Source organism: Limulus polyphemus, unplaced genomic scaffold (assembly GCF_000517525.1).
Source record: "Limulus polyphemus unplaced genomic scaffold, Limulus_polyphemus-2.1.2 Scaffold5112, whole genome shotgun sequence".
Taxonomy (NCBI): domain Eukaryota; kingdom Metazoa; phylum Arthropoda; class Merostomata; order Xiphosura; family Limulidae; genus Limulus; species Limulus polyphemus.
Genome location: NW_013670722.1, coordinates 6100 through 12014, shown reverse-complemented (window position 1 = coordinate 12014; position 5915 = coordinate 6100). Strand labels below are relative to the sequence as shown.

Below are 5915 nucleotides of genomic sequence, written 5' to 3'. Positions count from 1 at the left end.
GGATTCGAACCCGCGACCCTCTGATTGCGAGTCGAGCGCCCTAACCGCCTGGCCATGCCGGGCCTCCGCTATTGTAACAATATCAACGATTAGGCCTTTCACTCTCATGATGATTAACTTTGTGTTTAACTTTTTCCTGGTAGATCTTCTCTTTCCAGCGACTTTACTCTCTTCTGCTCTCTTTTTTTTTGCCTGCTTGCAGCTATTTATACGTCTATCACATAGGCCTTCTAGGAATCTCTATATTTTCGACAGCCTCGGCGTCAATGAATTATAAATACAAAATAAATAAATCAATAATAATACTTACACTAAACACTCTTTCATATCTGACAATATATGTATGTGTGTAACTTAATTCAAAATTTTTCATTATTATATATGTGGTGATATAAATATTGAATTGCTTAAATTTGATACTAATAATCAAATCAGTTATTACTTAACTCTTTGTGCACAGGTGGGGGGGGGGGTCAAAATGCACATGCAATGACTTTTACAGAGTGCCATTCTACATATGTATTTGATGTCAGAGTTATCACCTTTTTCTATATGCTACATTGCTGATTTAGCAACAGTTTGTAGTAGAGGAGAGTAAATACCCCATACAGTGTACAGGGATATTGAATAAAACTGTAGAATGTATTTTGGATGTACTAGAGGTTATACACGTACAATATGCAAACTGTAAAATGGACAAAGGTATTTTTATTCTTCACTTGGCATATTAACTATTCACTATGAATACTTTTGTAACACATCTAATTTTTTGTGTACACATATAGTAAATTTGGAATTATAGTCAACATTTCTTCTCAAATACTGACCCCTAGCTTTTTTAAAATATGTTTATTCTACTAGACCAATTAAAATCACATTATGAGTTCCTTTTCACTTGATCTAACATATAGCAACAGTTATCTTTGACAAGAGATGGTATAGTAACTCATTGACATCTGATCGCATAGTATTTGTTCTAATTAAATCCAATACTATTGATCAATCAGTTACTATTACTAGTAATGAAGTGATTAAAATATTGGATATTCATAAGGCTAAAGGTACTGAAGGCATACCCAAGTTTGTTAGGATACCTGGTCAGGTTCTAGCATCCAGTCTGTGTGACTTGTGTAACAATTACTTAGTAACGGGAGATTACCCAGATATGTTGAATATAGCTAATATAATTCCTATTGTTTAATTAGAATGCTTCTTGGTAGTAAGTCTGAGGGCTTATTATGCTAATAAAAATGTTCTTGTTAATAAAAAAAAAATTGTTGGATTCATATGTTCAGAAAACCTGTCAAGGCCTGTATTTCTCATTATGCTTTAAATAAATAATTGTAGATTCATTCATGTTAGTACTGGTGTGTTGAGTTTGTAAATATACGCCAATATCTACAAATAACGTGTAGTAATTAGTTTTTATAAATTAGCTTTTATGAACAACTGAGACGTCTACTAGTTGTTCTAGCTATGTGTTGATAAAGATTGAAATGGTGATGTTAAGTAGCTTGGAAATGTCTGTACAAAAGTGGTTCTGGCAGCATGAACTACTGAAAGTCTCACCACATTGACAGGTATTTATCTGTACAAAAGTGGTTCTGGCAGCATGAACTACTGAAAGTCTCATCATATCGTCAGGTATTTATCTGTACAAAAGTAGTTCTGGCAGCATGAACTTCTGAAAGTCTCACCACATTGTCAGGTATTTATTTTACAAATGTTAATACTGCTTTTATTAAAATACAGTGGGTGTGCATATACACTTTTTGCTTCTTTGTATGAATCGTAGCTATTAGATTTCAAAGTAAATTACCAAACTTTTCAAAAAGAAGCATTATTTTTTGGAAACTGGTGAACTTGCTTTCTTAGTGGTATTGAACTTCTAGTTTTAATCAATGAACAGACGTTTGGTAAGTGATTCATGAAAATTATTTCCGAATTCAACAGGTTTTTCTTTTTTCAATGCTTGTCACTAGCATTATCTTGTTAAAGTGTAATTTTTGTCCTACCACAGACTGGAGTTAACATTTTCTATTTCACATGTAACTTTCATTAAACTTGTATTGCTACTTAAAGATAACAGAGAATCCTAATTAGATAAAACTTTAATACTCAAAATTAAAGGTAGGATGGACAGAAGTTTTGAAGTCAGTTACTACTTTGAAATATGCAAAAAAATAACAATTAGAGAATAGTTCCAATATCATACTTTTTATTGTTGAAAGGAATCTGGAAAAGTTTAAAGGTTTTTACATGATAAAAATCCAGAAGGGCACAAATTTCTCAGTCAAAATTTTCATTGAGTAAACTGTGAAATAATACTTTAATTTCCTATAAGAAGTTCGAGTGAAGAAACAGGTGTTCAGTGTTTGAAACTTTTAGAATATTCTATTTATGGCTGTTGGAGAATTACCTCAAAGTGTATTAACATGTTTGTTCCGAGATCAATTACAATAAGCAGTAACTTCAGCAGATTAAGATGATGTCCAAAATATTTCAAATAATCTGAAGATACACACCATTTACTCCCTTCGATTGTGTGAATTTTATTCCTCCATGATCCGCTATAAGCTGTGTATTTACTACAACAGATACCATTTGTTCAAAATGACTAAAGATGTACCTTTATTGATGATATTTCATGTATAGTACATTTAGCAACAACAACTTAGCTGGTTGAGATATTCCTAATACTACTGACAAAACATATTTTTCATAAATGCATAAAAAAACAAAAAACATAACCATTCAATATATTTTACAACTTGGCTACATAAAAACTGCACAAGTTCAAGGTTGGTATTTAAATAAAAATTATTAACTGTAGTTAAAATATTAAATCAAATAATGATATTGTAGACAAAATAACTTAGGAGTTAATATTCTAATATCCTGGCCATGATACTAAAATCCAAGATGTACATAAAGCAGTAATTTACACCACAATTCATTCTGTCTCAGAACCAATAAAATTAAAGATATACATTTATAAAGAACAAGTTCTTGTAACTGTTACAATAAAAATTTCATCCTAACTTTGATGAAGGAGAAGCATCCTTGGTAAGGTGGGTTAAAAAGGTACATCTGGCAAAAGAAAATCGTATCATCTACAGACAGAATTTTTAATTTAAACTACACTACTGTTGACTACCCCTCCATTTTTTTTTTTTTAACTTGTCTGAGTTTTGACAAGAATAAAGATAATTTGCGTTCTTTGGTATATTTAATTGCCATATCTTGCACTGTTTTTTTCACATATTCAATACACGAGAATTACAAAAAATAAAGTTTGAGGAGTATTTGTTCCTATTCTTATTTCTCCAACTTACTAATAGAAGTTATAATGCAAGTATATAAGAATTTAAAATATATATGTCACGTAACTCATTAACACATAGCAAAGTAGGATGTAATTATTAGTATTTATCGTAGCACACAAATTCAATGCTTGTTAGTAGAACTATGTTAAACATACAAATATCATCATCCAAATTCTTAAACACAAAACTAATACTTCACTATCAATCTCCTATTAATATTATAACAATTAGTTGACAGTAATAGCTCAAAATTGTTAAGCTTCATGATGCATTTTTGATTTTCACACAGACTCTTTTGTAAATATTTAATCAGAAGGCATTATTTGTAGCTAGTAAATAAATATCAAGATTCTATGAGAACAAAACCTGTTAAAATTAGACCGGCTATAAAGATCAAACAATATCTTAACCAAAATTTCATCCCAAGCCTAATTTATTATTATTATCAAGCCTAACTGATAATGACTGAAATGTTTTTTTTCAAACCTGTATCATTCATTTAAAAAAAATTTAAACATACTTTCAGGTTATTACTTACATACTAATTCAGTATTATAAATTTACAGCTCAATATAGTTGTTGGATTTATTAAATTTTGTTTACAATAAAATAAAGTTCAGATAATAATGAACAAAAACACTTTTTTTTAATGGTTCAACCAACTGTTTATTTTTTAAGTTTTTGATGTCTCATTTAGTTTAACACAGGACTATTTGGAATTTCTTCCAAAATGGGTATGAACTGACCCTGTAGTAAGAGCTCTGGATTTCAGAGCTGGTGAGCCTGATTTGAAGCTGTGCAATGCCATTAAATATTTCATGCATTTTAAGCAGTGGGTGCATTGTAAGAGTGACAGTCAGTTCATTAATATGGGCGATAGGATGCTGCTGACCGACTGCCTTCCCTGTTGTTAGTAGTTCAAAATTAGGGATTGTATTTGCCATAAATACAAATTGCTCCAAAATAAAGTATTTTTGGTATTTCACTCAATACAAGTCTAAATAAGAATTATGGAAGTTGTCATTCTTTCTTGATATAGCTTGAATGTATAAATATTTTTCAGGTTTTGCTCCACATTCACATTTATTTCAGTCAAGCCTTCTGCTTAGTACACAGTAACTAAACGATCCTTAGATTTAGGTAACCATATAGATACTAAACATAACAAAGATTGATATGTGATAATCCTTAAGAACATTTAAGTAATACAAGCAGATCAAAGTAAAACATAAATAATCTTGTCTCAGTTTTAGTGTTAATACACTGGTTTGAAAATGACATAAAGAAACATCCAGTCATATCAGTATCTAAAGTGAAAACTGTTATAGTATAACTTTAACAGGTTTATTATCTGTTAATTAAATCTCACATTATATACCTCAAAATATAATATTTCATTAATAATACTAAAGTTAAACATTTGTCAGGGTAAGAAGTTTAAGAGATTTGAAAATTTTTTATGTCGCGTTTCCATTACTGTAAACCCACATTTGTGAGAGTTTGGTTTGGATTTCACACAAAGCTACACGAGGGCTATCTGTGCTAGCTGTCCCTAATTTAGCAGTAAAAGACTAGAGGGAAGGCAGCTAATCACCACCACCCACCGCCAACTCTTGGGCTATTCTTTTACCAACGAATAGTGGGATTGACCATCACGTTATAATGCCCCCATGACCGAAAGGGCGAGCGTGTTTGGTTAGGACCCTCAGGTTGGGAGTCGAGCACCCTAACCATCTGGCCATCTCAGGCCGCATTCGTTAGAACTGATAAACGAGAACAACCTGTTTATGAATATTACAGAGGAAAGTTTTTTTTGATTTGATTCGTATTGTCCATACATTATTATATGAAGAAATAACGGTACTGATTGACAACTTAACTTCTACTCTAGGAAAATTCATAATTCCTAAACTTTCCACTTCCTTTTAATCTCACCATTATTGATAAGTACAGATATAATAACACTTTATTGAAAAGTACATCAAAAGAAAACATTTTTTTTTATCAGTAAACCAATTAAATACATCATGTGCTTGAAGGTTACCCTTAACTACTGCGTAGCATTCAGAATAAGAAAATTTTATCCACTAATTACAAAACAAGCAGTCATATGTGTTGACAAAAACCTCTCCTGCCTTAGTCAGCATACAGTCTTAAAACAGTACCTCCGTGTAACACACAACACAGTCTTAAAACAGTACCCCCGTGTAACACACAACAGTCTTAAAACAGTACCCCTTTGTAACACACAACACAATCTTAAAACAGTACCCCTTTGTAACACACAACACAGTCTTAAAACAGTACCTCCGTGTAACACACAACACAGTCTTAAAACAGTACCTCCGTGTAACACACAACAGTCTTAAAACAGTACCTCCGTGTAACACACAACAGTCTTAAAACAGTACCCCTTTGTAACACACAACACAATCTTAAAACAGTACCCCTTTGTAACACACAACACAGTCTTAAAACAGTACCTCCGTGTAACACACAACACAGTCTTAAAACAGTACCTCCGTGTAACACACAACAGTCTTAAAACAGTACCTCCGTGTAACACACAACAGTCTTAAAACAGTACCT

At 31.8% G+C, this 5915-nt stretch overlaps 1 long non-coding RNA gene across 1 annotated transcript; it reads right to left on the bottom strand.

The window, feature by feature from the left end:
- Positions 1 to 2607: 2607 nt before the first annotated feature.
- LOC111089054 lies at positions 2608 to 5892 on the bottom strand. Its single transcript, XR_002613407.1, has 2 exons — positions 5774 to 5892; positions 2608 to 5703 (listed from the first exon to the last, which is right to left on the bottom strand). It is a non-coding gene; the product is annotated as an uncharacterized LOC111089054 (long non-coding RNA).
- Between the last annotated feature and the right edge of the window lie 23 nt (positions 5893 to 5915).